We start from the raw sequence: 13,556 nt of genomic DNA on the forward strand, positions 1-13,556 counted from the left end.
CCAAAAAATGTAGTGGGACCGTGTCCCAAGGAGGCGACCAGGGCGGGTATGGATGTGTTGAGGCTCAGGTGGGTGGACCGCCATAGGGGTGGGCAAAAGGGGATCCTCCGACATTGTTTTTTTCATGTTCACATTTGTGAAGTGATTACCTCTCGCAGCTGCTCATGAATTATAAAGAATCCATATTCTAACTCCTACCTGAAGTGATGCGACCGGGACCTGAAACCAGTTACACTTGCAGGGCATTGCGTTGCGTTTGGTAATTCCTTCCAAAACCTGGGCCCCAGGACTCCCTGGGGCTGATTCATGGAATTATTTGCGCCGAAAAACGGGGGTTTGTGCGCCATTCTGCCCGCAAATCCCTGTTTCACAAATGGGGATTTGCGGGCAGAATGGCCCACAAATCCCTGTTTTTCGGCGCAAATAATTCCATGGATCGGCCCCAAGTCTTCTATTGCTTCTGGCCCGGCAGAGTGTTGGGGGTGAATAATCGGACGCTGTTCAGAGACCAAAGGATCCCTTCTGGGGTATACCTTTAGATGCTGCCCTTAAGGCAATTGTGGATTAGGCAGATAACGCTTGGCTTAATTCTTTATTGATCTGGAGCCAATTAACTGGTTTTGAAGGCAGCTTTGAAATTACTTTCCAGAAGTCCTGAAACCAGGACTGACTTTTTTCTTTTTATCTTCTTTATTTTTGTGTTTTATGTTTACGTTTCATGAAAGTACATGGTGATAGGCCAAATTATATATGCAAATGATAGGGGAGGTAGCCATTTAGATTTTTATTTTGTTGTACAACACCACAAAAAGCCGCCAACAGCTCCACACTCCTTCAAAGAGTCCTAGTGTACATGGTGCATTGTCCTCTGTTCTTCCCAAAAAACTAAATTCAGTGTGAGGAGGGAGTGGCCTGGCTTGTTAAACATAGCACAGTATTATGTACACTCTTCCCCCTCTTTTCCTACTTGAGGCCTATTAAATGTTTGAGATGATGATACTGACCCCAAAGTGGTCAAGAACCAGTTGTGTTCATGCGATCATTAAATGTAAACTTCTGTCAGCCAGTACACATTGGAGAGGGATAAACATTAATACCAAAAGGATATATAGATCAATCGAGTATTTTCCAGGGCTTTCAACAACTAAATCAATTCACCATTCGATGCTTTTGTGCTTCTTCTCTGCTTGCATGGGATACTTCCAAAAAGCTCCTTCAAACCGAGCGCGCTCACTCTGCAAACACCTAGGGAGCAGCGCTTAACCTCTTCTTGCACTTTGTTGGTTACTAGCTCACGGGGAGCCCAAGTGAACTTTTTGGTCCATCCGATACAGCGGCATATGCAGCGACATGCTTGAAGTGCAAAAATAACAGTCCCAGAAGAACTGTTGTAAGACGTTGTGAAACTTCTGTCCCGCTCACTTCGACCACTCATTAATTGGAGCACAACATCTTAGGATACATATAAAACTGAGTGGCTTGAAAATCTGAGAAGGAAGACAATGGTGTTACAAGGGGGTGCCATACCCCTTGTAAGTCATGGCTTTTACAGTGCCACCAAATGTCTGCTTTTGTGTTGCTTCCTGGTTCACGTGGCAGGAAGAAGATCCAGGAAAAGCACTTGTGGTTCGACTTTGCTAGCTATTGGGGATTTCGACGAGGGCTCATGAGAAAGCTGGGACTCTTCCTTTCCTTATATCTACGACATAGGGCTGGAGAGTGTTTGATTGCAGTGTGCTGCCTTCAGGTCACATTTGTGCAGGCGGACTTGAATGCATTTTCTTGCTTGCATATGTGGCTGATTGGTATGCACTGTGGTGTGTGCTTTGACTGGCACTCTGAATCGAGGGTGAAGGGCTTCTGCGGTGTGTGTGGCCTCAAAGTGAGTGTGACTCAACAGGCAGCTCAGGCAAAAGCCACTGACCTCCGCTAGGCATTCCTCTGCAGCGTTCACTACGCTTGCACCCGGGTGCGAGGGTGATGATTCCTGATGCACCTCTTAGTTGATATATATATTTTTTATAAAGCTTGAAGCTCTTGCTCATGAGCTAGCAGGGGGACATTAGGCAGCCGTGGCAGCACCTCGTGCCAGAAAGATTTTCCAGACCCTACCAGGGCTGTGCTCTGACTGTGGTATAAACCCTATAAGGCTGGGCAAAGGTTGGCTGTGGGCAGGGTTCTATATATAATGTTGAAGTTAAGAATACAATAATTATTTAGGGTTTACAAATGTCATTCACATTGCAGCGTTTGAGATCAAATGTATTTTTACTTGCCTGAAGAAAACCTTATTTTTGTAATCCATACTTCTTTGCACCTAGTAATTCATGCATAATACATGAGGCATTTTCACCTTAAAATGCTCTTCATATCAGGCTGTATAAGTAGATTATTGCTCTGTCGATGTTAAGGGGACTGTCCTGAGAGAGGAAGGCTCTGGAGGCATTGATGACCTTTGTGGTGTGGGCAGACAATGATGGGATGGCATTCACCTGGCGTGTGAGTGAGAGGGTGGCATCAAGGTAGACTTAAAGGCATGGTCTAGTAAACATTTGTATTGTCCCTACGGGTCGGCCATGTTTTATTAAGCCTAAGTGGCTCGATTTTAGAAAGCTTTCCTATGGACCTTACCCGAGTTGTCGTCCATTAAACGCACACGAAAACAGGCACCAGGGCGCCGCCATTTTGTGATAATCCTATCACTTGCCGCATCGCCCTGGCTGACCTGCTTCTGCGGCACTAAATCAATTCCCCCGCCCCTGAGCCTGACATTATCCAAACATTCATATTCCCCGCCTCTCTCCGTGACGTTACTGTGCTGCCTAGGCAAACGCGCCCAGTAGTCTTCTACGCGACTTCACACAGAACCCGGAAACCAACACAGACCATCTCACAACACAGCGCGCCACAATTCGGAATATGAAACTGTACTTTAAAATCAAACAGCAACACGGTACATTTGGTAAAGTACATTTATTTGACATTAAATGTTTAGAGAATAATCAGCAATTGCCATATGAACTCCGAAAGCAATTTATTTTCTTTTATCTGTATCCGCAATGGTACACAGGGTGTTGCTTTTCGTTAAAAGAAGCACTTTGGAAGCATGGTGAACCGCAAGGCTGTTCCATCAACTAGGCACTAGTCCAACGTAAAGGTTGATATGTTGCTTCTAGCCACTAGTACAGCGTAAGGGCATGTGGGCCCTTGGCGATCGTCCCATAAAATTGTCAGTGTGCTCCAGTTGTTCACACGAAGCTGCAGGTGTCTCACGAAGAAACCGTCTGCTGGTGTCTCAAACCGATGGCAGTAGCAGAAGGGGAGCAAATACCTGTTATGAAAACAAAAAAATTATAATTAGTCTCGCCAGCCGATCTTCATTAATATTACTCATTTTATTTATTACAGCCGATCAGAAACTATTTGCTTGCAAGGATAGTTCAATGGAGTATGTTCGGCTCTAAAATCAATGCGAAAAGTAACAAAATAAATCGAGGCCAACACACAATGATAAACGACAGTTAGTCTACATGCGTGAGGAATGATATATGATATGGCATTTGTAACGCGCCTATACTCAAGTGTTTCAAGGTGCGACGAGGCAGGTGGGGAACAAGGGCAGACAGACAACAATCCTACTAGGCCAGGTGTCTTTCTGATCGTGCATGGGGAAGGGGGGAGTAGGGGGGGAAAAGTGCTGTACATGGTTAGTTGAATACAAATTAAATAATAGGGCCAGCTGGTGGCAAGTGCAAGGTAAATGCCGGGAGAAGGGGCTGAAGGATACAGAGACAGTCCCGTAGTGCAGGTAGGCAGTGCAGGGAAAAGTGGCTGGGCCAAGGACCGAGATCGGTGAGACCAGTGGACCTGCATGCCCATGTGCCCACTACGAACACGTTTTCCTTGCTTTTCCTAGCTCTTCATTCATTAATTTATTCATGCATCCATTCATTAAATCTTCATTCCGGTATAAAAGCGTGTTAAGATTTACTCACATTATATTTGAAATTTCCATTGTGTCTCTTTGTAATGCAGTCTGTAAAACGGACCGTGCTCTTGACAACGATTTTTCGTATACTGAACTCAAATGAAACTCGGTCTAGTTTCTGAATTTTCTGCCTTATCCTCTTACGTTATTGCGCACCCCCTTCAAATGTAGTTCTTTCGGCATGGTCCCTGTCTCAAGGTCAAAAAACAATAGACCCTTATACTTCCAGTGCGACTTGTGGGCCTCATCTGGGAGCGAGCTAAAAATCAAAGCCGCTGTCCTTCGCATTCTTTATTTGCAACATCACGTAGTAAAGGCATCTGTGAGAACTTGAAGTTTAGAATCCCTCTATGTAGTGCGCCTCAATGTGCAAATGCGAACTGGCTTCTCTCCCAAATGCCACGGCCCGCTTGGCGCATTCTAAGTGCCCCAATTTTGTCCCCGTTGTCTGCGAGCTTTGCAGCCCAAATTGAGACATTTAATTTTTGGCAGAAGGTCAGGGAAAGTACCACAGGAGTTGAGTTAAAAGTGAGATTTGTTTGTTTGTTTTATTATTTCAATACGCAAGCCTCCCCTCCGTTAGCAGTGCGCAACAGTGCGCAGCATTTACATTTATATGAGATGAGACATGAGAAAAATATATACATACACATATATGAGGTAAATAGAGAGAATTCAAAGATGACACCCAGCTTGTTCGCCACCCATGATGGTGAATGTAGGGGTTAGGGTTACAGGTACACTGTACAATAACATTTATTTACAAAAAGACAATCGTATTGCAATTATTTAAACCGGGATTTGTACTTCACAACCAGCTGTGCTTCGGGTGGGCATGGCACAGTCGCAATGTTCGGTGGCAATGGATCACTGCTCTGCACAGAAACGTCCAAAATTCCATATCGGTGCTTCTCTAACACAGCAACAATAAGGCCTTTCACAAAGTCGAACTGCATTTCATCATAGACATGTTTGATCACCCATTGCTTACTTTGTTTTGAAAACACCTCAGTGTAGCGAGGCATCCTTACTTTACCCCTAGTCCTAGATTGTTCACGTCCGACATTGCTGTTAGGGGCCAAGACCGCTAGTAGAGTGCGATGTTTCATGCCCCGAAAGCTAAAATGCAAGCGCTTTGGCCTGTACTTTAGGCACATATTGTGGAACACCTCCAAATCTCCTGTGTGACAGAATTCTGTCAGTCCTCTCAAATCTCTTGTTAGAGTTTTGTCGAAAACCATCTTCTCAATGGCTTTGTGTGTTGGTGAAGATGGAATCAACCACTTCTTCTTCCGTGTCTCCTCTGGGGACAAAGAGCCATGTTCACATTGGTGGAAATGTTGATTTGCTGTCCAGCGGTGAACGTTGGTACAGTGGTGCATCAGTGACCGCCATTTTTCAAGTAGTATTTCCACTGACCCTTCACAAGTTTTTGAGCTCCACCAAAGATGGTTGGTGATAGAATGGGACCACTGCAAAATACTTTCAAAACCTTTTTTTTTTCCTGCAGCCGAGATTTTTTTACTGATTGATTTAGCAAGATGCCATACGTCAAATTGATGATTAATATGTGGGAACTGCTCTCTCATTGTCTTGGCAATTGAAACGTGTCTGTCCGTGGCTATGAGGTCGATGTGCATTCCCCTTGATTGTAGATATTCCACTGATTTTATAAATCCTAGTTTCTCCATGGCCACTGACTATGTAAATTGTGTTACCTGCACGACCACTGAACTCACAATTTTCTTACTATCCATGTCCTGAAAGTGGTAGGTGCAGTACTTGGCAGAAAATCCAGGGCTGTCACACTGTCCATCGCCGGCTAGCCTGAATCGTTTGCCTTCGAATGTACTTGCTAGAGACAATTGTTCAATTTTCCAAGCATCACTAATGGCCGGAAACAGATAATCACGTTGGTATATGTAGTACAGCACTTTAGAAATTAAATGGAGTCCCACAAACTGAAAGAAAGCCTCTAACTTTCTAAAACTGGAGCCACTAAAAAGTGATGCAGCTGCACACAGTAGATTGCCTGCTGGCAGTTTCCCCAGCATCAGTTGTGCAGACCATGAGAACCTATGATTTAATCTACAGGCGGCATTTATTTTGACGTTACTGCCTTTTATTTGACGAGTCACATTAATCAATGGCTTCCCACATACTTTCCCTCTAATGGAATGCACACATTTCAGCATACTTATAATTTCCATCAACTGTCGAATACAATGTATTTGCTCTCTTTCATTAGACTGTCATCCTGCGTCAACGTTGTTTTGGCCTGTGACGTTGTGGAGATTTCAACTCATTGGAGAGTAATATCGCTGATATCAAGTTCTGATGCGTCTATGGATGCTGCGGCTGGTTCATTCTCTGTCATTTCGACATCTATTACTTCAACATTGATGGGAGAACACAACAATGTCGACAGGTTTTTGGGTGGCAAATTTTTGGCGGGTGTAGATTGTGTGAATTGATCTGCAACTACTTCAGAGCCATCTTCAATACATTCAATAACATCTTCTTGTGGTGGTGCGGTCACACTGTAGCAATGGTCCAATGCAACTTTGCTGTATTCTCCAAACAGTTAATTCATGTTCTGGCCATTGGACATGAGCATCTCGAGCCTGAACACGCCTCGCCTCAATTAATAGTTCCTCCATAGTGTACATGGTCTGGCAAGCAACATCTCTCATTCGCTTCACTGTCTGTGTATGTATAGTTCTGACACCCACGGGTAACTGGAGGAGAGATTGGAAAAGGGATGTTCAGTTTAAACACAAGATAAAGTGTAGTCCAATTGACTGGAAAAAAACATAAAATAGTCCCCAGCACAAATATTTTTTTAAAATTATGAACTTTGTAACTAACCTTTTTTTTTTTTTTTGTTTGCAACTTTTTTGACTCGACCTTCAACATCTGCACGCTGTAGCTCCGATTCGTTTCCGCATGTCCTCCCTTCCTCTTGCGCTGCAACGACTATATTTTCTGTATCCGCATAGACAGCACGGAATGAGGCTCCATCGTCTCCCTGAAACATAGTACTTTCATTACTATGTATCAAAATATTGTTAGCATAAAACACACGTGAGGACGAACACACAGGTACATCTCAATAGCCAAACACGATTTAAACATTGTGTGCAACAATCAAATGACAAGTATTCGACCAGTGATTATCTATTTCGATGGAGCTGTCAGTATCCATACCTCTGGCTCTGCATGGACTGCCAAGAATGGTTGTATTGGAGAGGAGGCATCCGCATCTCCCTGAAACACAGTACTTGCATTAGTATGGTTTTCAATATTGGAAACATAACACACACTTGGGGTCGACGGTACAGGAACATGTAAAGAGATAACCACAAATGATGCATTGTCTAAAACGATCAAGGAAAATAGAAGTATGCAGATTTCATCGACTTATTTCTCTGATTCCTTTACATCTGCATCATCAAAATGCGATGTTGTGATTGTAGTGGAAGCTCCGTCGTCTCCCTGAAACACAGTACTTGCATTAGTATGGTTTTCAATATTGGAAACATAACACACACCTGGGGTCGACAGCACAGGTAAATATCAACGGCTAACCACGAATGAAACATTGTGTAGAACAATCAAACGACAAGAATTCCAGCTCTGATGATGACGCTCGATGGAGCTGTCAGTATCCATGCCTCCTGCTGGTGAAGAACATCTAGAAATGTTGTATATGTGGCGGACGCTTCAGCATCTCCCTGAAAGACAGTACTTATAGTATGGATAACACTAATTATAACTGAAAACAAACACCAGTGGACGATAACTAAGGTGTATATCAATTGGAAAGCACTAACCAAACATTCGGTAAAATAATTACACGATAAAATAAAACTATTACTTGACATGCATAAAACAAGTATGTAGCGGATTAGCCTAGTAAGATTACCTGATACGCGCTAGAAGTGGTTGATAACTGCGACCACTTCAAGGATGTAGAATGTTCTTGCTTCAGATTCAATGGATAGTCAAGAAGTTGTAAAGGTAAATTAATGATTGATAATGAAATGCCAATATTAAAAATAGCCATGTAAGGCGACAGAATACTTGAAAAATGCTCAATACAGCACAGTTCCCTTTTCCTATATATATATATATATATATATATATATATATATATATATATATTGCGTTTGTGGGTTATGAAATCGAAAAAGAATATATGATAAATGTCATTATTCAAAAAACTATACACTCATATCAATATCGAAATTATTACAAGGGATAGAACACCTACAATATCAATTAATCCATTCGGCTACCTACACACTACCGCAAGGCCTAAAGCTAAATCCGGACACTTGACTCGCCAGTGGCGGAATGTGGACGAATAGAGTGAGAATAGTGTTTTCGATCAATTTCCATGTCGTTCGCCGTTTATTCTTCTTTGTTACCCAAGATGTTGTGTACATGTCCAAGGAAAAGTGCTGGCTGCAGATGCGGTATCGATCACCCCTCTTGTCCTGTAAGACTTGTTGGACTCTACTTTCCAGCTCATCCAGTGGATATCCGCAATGTCCGACCCATTCTCTTATTCGATCAACAGTTTTTGGGAATACTTGCATTGTAGTGCCTTCAGATTTCGCATGGGTCTTCGAAGGGCAACCGCTAATCGAACAGGAAGGCATTGTTGATAAATCTGAAAAGTAAATATCGACATTATTATACAATCTTCATGAATAAAGATTTGATACAAAAGTAAATGAATCATACAATGATCAATGCAAGGTTTGTTTTGGTCGCAGGAACTATACCAGTTCATTATGTGCGGCTAAGTATTTGCATAAATTGCAGAAATGTATAAATTATGTGACTAAAATCTGAACATGTGACTCGTCCCTTGGATGTTCTGTCTTGCACGAGAAGGAAACATGCTTACATTATAGACTGGACCCCCGAAGGATGCAATTCGATGACAATAGACAAAGATGAAAATAAATACATCTATTGATAGCATAGCAATGGAAACTCAAGTCAATAGCAATGAGACCAATGAACATAGCACTATTGTGTACTCTACTCGCAAATGGATAGAAATTTAAAAATCTGCGAAATATGACTAGGATACATGGCCTTACCTTGACCAACATACAGTTGGATTCAGCAAGCAGAGCAGTATGTTGCAGGAGAATAGGTGGTTGGCCACAGGTAGCACACTGATGGGTTTGCTCTAAGCGGTCACAGAAGTTCACGGATAGCACGACGACGAGTAGATTAGCGTAGATCTCAGTGGTTGCCAGGTAGCACGTTCAGGAGTTGACTTGCAAAGCACAAAGATGTTCTCATGAGACATATCAAGTGGTTTATAAAGTATTAGAAACAGGGGTGTGTTTGTGAATGAATGACGTATGTATGTCGTGGTATTAGGGGGGCGGCCTGCTTCAAGGGGAGGCCTGGCTGGAGACACGGGGTCTGAGGAGGCCATGTGACCGATGGCCCCTTGGCGTGGGATACGTTTTGAAGTGTACATGTAGTTTGGCACCTTGGCCTTCCGTGCCCCTGACAGCGCGCATCCACTGGCGCGAACCGCTTTTGATAGAGGGGGGTGGGCTGGATGGGCCTGCGGCGTGCAGATAAGGCACAGGAAGACTGCTGAATGGAGACTCACTTATGTGGATTGAAGGGGGGGCGGCCTGCCTCAGGGGAGGCCTGGCTGGAGACACGGGGTCTGAGGAGACCATGTGAACGATGGCCCCTGGGTGTAAGATAACTTTTGAAGTGTACATGTAGTTTGGCACCTTGGCCGTTCGCGCCCCAAACAGCCCCACATGCCAGCGCTCATCCATGGGTGCGAACTGCCTTTGATAGGGGGGGGTGGATGGATGGGCCGGTGGGCGTGCAGATAAGTGTGTGGGAACGAGGGGCCATCAGGCCCCTCTCGATGGCCCCTCTCATGCTTTACTTCTCAGTAGAAACTCGGACCAAGTGCCTCCAGTAGTGGGTTCACCCCTTGCCCTTATGTGATAACTTTGGTTGACAATCGCGTAGATGGGACCACTGAGCATGACTCTTCCTCTGAGATCACTGTCCTGCATGTGAACCAGCCTGAACTAAGCACATCGCTCGTTCATCTCCATAAACGTGTCCTTACCCACACACCCTCGCCAGTGGAAACTTACTGCCATTGTGACCCTGTGTACCTGCAAGGTATTCTCTTCAAGTGCCAGACCACTGACCACAACATGATGCCCACCTAGCAGATCCCGAATTAACATTAGACCCCTACTGCAGTATATCGTTGCTTATCAATAACAAATGCCACATGCCAGAGATTCTTGTGAGCACAGACCCACACTTCAACCGGTGTATTACAGTGGTCAAGACCCTTAACCTAAGGCCTGTATAATCCAATGTTAATTGTTAGTATAGATATGTGTGACTTTTATAGAGACGTAACCTACTGAAAGACTTTGAACAAGGGTTATTTAGTGCATGCATTATCGAGAATATTTTGTGCTAGCTTACATAGTGACCACCCTGCTTCACAGCGACCAGACCTTCACCCATTCGGAGCACAGATGTCTGACGTCCATCCTTGAATGGAGACACACTTGATTCATTTAAAAACATCGAAACAACCGTTGTTAAAATATATGTGGTGTTTTATTTTGTATCTTATTTTCATGACACAAAAATACAAGACTTTAAAGATTATACAGGTCAGGTTGCAGCACAGCGAGAGAAAATTCCCTGTACTGACCGCTCTCACTCGGGAACGTTTCTCTTATGGCACGAACGGCACAGGCGGGTATCAGTCTTCGAACGCGGTGTCCAAGCCTCCCGTGCAGCCACCATGTAAAGGAACGATAGGCCACCAGCCTGTACCACCTGTGAAAAGGAATGAAACCAACTGTTTTTAAATGACCAAGATAAGTTTAATAAACGTTTGTTGTCAATGACAATTCTTGTAACTAATGGCATTCTGCACGGACAAATGCTATCTAGACAATGCACACTATTGAAAGACTTACATGCGTTACAATATGTAGATGTAATTTTGGATATAGTAGAAGAACATGAAATAGGAGTGGCATGACAAGCAGAGTATACTTACTCGTTACTCGGATTACGAGGACGAACAGTTGCGCGAAGTTCGTGCATAAGCATCATCATTATTCTCAACACGGCCCGTGTGAGGCAGGCTGCCCTGAAGTCTGGCAGCTCGGTGATGCATTGCGGTCGTGGCTCGCCTTCCGAAATTTAGGCCAGGCATCCCGAGTTTTCTCAGCAGCAGCAGTTCTCTTCCTCGGTTGGCATTAGCTCGCACCGATTGCATGTGCACCAGGTGTAGACGCCATCCATGCGACTAGGCCCAGGCTCTTCATCTGTTGATTTGTCCTGCCAACTGCCGTCCGAATCCCCATCGTTTTCGCGTGCTTCCCTTTCCAGTAGTTCCTCCTCGGTATACTCGGGCTCGTACATGTAGGGCATTATTGTAGCCATTGTGTGGTAAACGAAGTAAAATAATTTACCGAGATGGTACAGGTGTTCACACGGGCTACAAGCGGCGAAGGTAGCTGACCAGAGCACAGAAACGAGTCACAAAATACTCTAAGTAACACACAGAGAGGAATGGAATCGAAAATCTGCTGCTGTGTTGTGAAACGGTCTGTTTATACTTATTGAGGAAAGAGGCATCCTGCCATTTCCATGGCGACACGTCATTAGCTGAAGCGCAGCGAATGTTGACACAAGACGTGCTTTGGCGTTGGGAAATGGGCGGTACGAGTCTGCTGATGACAGGCTCAGGGGCGGGGGAATTGATTTAGTGCCGCAGAAGCAGGTCAGCCAGGGCGATGCGGCAAGTGATAGGATTATCACAAAATGGCGGCGCCCTGGTGCCTGTTTTCGCGTGCGTTTAATGGATGAAAACTCGGGTATGGTCCATAGGAAAGTTTTCTAAAATCGAGCCACTTAGGCTTAAAAAAATATGGCCGACCCGTAGGGACAATAACATTTTTTACTAGACCATGCCTTTAAAAAGAAACTGTAGTAGGAAGCAGTTGAATCTTGCACTTTCAGTGCAGTGCACGGAACGTTCCCTTAAACAGCAGGCGCATGTGTTTGATGATTTGTATTGTGCATGGTAGTGGGTGCTGGGGGCGGGGGCAGGCCTGCAGGCAACCTAGTTCCACTACATCTTTTCGTACACTTTGATCGCTGACGAGCGAATGGCGGCATTTTGTTTTGTCATGGGTTCCAGCATCGAGGATCGGTGGGGCGCTGCTGAGTACCTCTTGCCTTGATATGAGGCCAAGATCAGGCATCTCCGACTCATGTGGGGGGTTTGCTTTTCAATTGTGAATTGTTTCCATTCATTTGGTGCTTTTCCTGTGTTATAACAGGGTGGTGATCTGCAAATTAAGTGTTGCCCGTTACAGCGGCATAGATGTGTTCTGTTATTGCATGCAAGTTGTTTCTTTGTTTGCTTTATAAATTAACTGGTGGATTACAATTACTCTGGTGGCATGTGTTTAGACTATGTTATGCCAGTTGCATCAGTTCTCAAAATTGCAAGTGTTTTCGTATTATCACGGGTCGTGCTCCCGGCTCGCTCCAGTGCGGACCGGGAATGCAGTTTTCCAGTTTCCGGCGAGTTCTGCTCAGGTGGGGTGAGCTGCACTAGAGACTGCGCCTCCTCGTTTGATGATTGTGCTATCTGATAGCGTGAGGGGGTTGACGACTTAAGGCATCGTTGTTTTACCTGAGAGGGGGCATGCTACTCACTCAGAGGGTTTCGATTTACGGACGCATTGATCTAGTTAGAACGATATATTGTTGTATCGTTGGTTATTAGCGTAGGGCAGTGCGGTTGAAGAATCATTGTCCTTGGGTTGTTTCACTAAGAGCTAGTGTGAGAAAGCAATCTATTGCGGCATTTGCTCAGCAAGACTTCGTTGGATAATACGTTGCATTGTGAAGTTATTTTCAGCGGGATAGCGTTGATGGTCTCTGCGGCGCAATGAGTTAATGCCTGTGGATGCTCTCTGGAAGGGTGGCGTTGCGAGACCATCCTGCAGAAGTGAACATTCTGTAAATGTTAGGATGTTTATTGTTATGAAGACATTGTGTTGGCTCACAGAAGTTGGCACTGCTGGGTGGTGGTTTTGGGGGCTGTATTGTTGCAACGAGGTCTGGTGGATTAGGATTATTTTTGCGGCTTCACAAAGCAATAGACGGATGAGGCATTGCGTTTTTGTGGTAGTATAATACAGGGAACGCGATGTACAAGTATTTTTAAGCTTTTGGAGGGTGAATAATGTCCTGGGGATTTTTTTTTTTTGTTTTTTTTTCTCTTCTTGAAGCAGGAACTACAGACGGCATTACAGTAACTCTCGCCCTGCACAAGCTCAATTCGCTAGGGCAAGAATTGCGATGGGGTCCCTGGTATACACAATTATTTGTGATGGGCTTTGCGCTTTTTATGGTATTTCGTTTTATTCAAATGGAGCCCAATATGTTCAAACGTTTGCTTGCATGTTCTTGTTTTACGAATCCAGCGTCTGCGTTGCAGTGGTTTCGGGGCCAGGGA

The 13,556-nt window shown here is 44.3% G+C and overlaps 1 protein-coding gene across 4 annotated transcripts in view; it reads left to right on the forward strand.

Annotated features, from left to right (window-relative positions):
- The window catches only part of LRP3 (LDL receptor related protein 3), a 267,988-nt gene that overhangs the window by 90,431 nt on the left and 164,001 nt on the right, over window positions 1-13,556 (forward strand). The gene's annotated exons all lie outside the window — the stretch shown is intronic.

The sequence above is a fragment of the Ambystoma mexicanum genome, chromosome 1q (genome assembly GCF_040938575.1).
Source record: "Ambystoma mexicanum isolate Mex_15411 chromosome 1q, UKY_AmexF1_1, whole genome shotgun sequence".
In the NCBI taxonomy this organism is placed as follows: Eukaryota; Metazoa; Chordata; class Amphibia; order Caudata; family Ambystomatidae; genus Ambystoma; species Ambystoma mexicanum.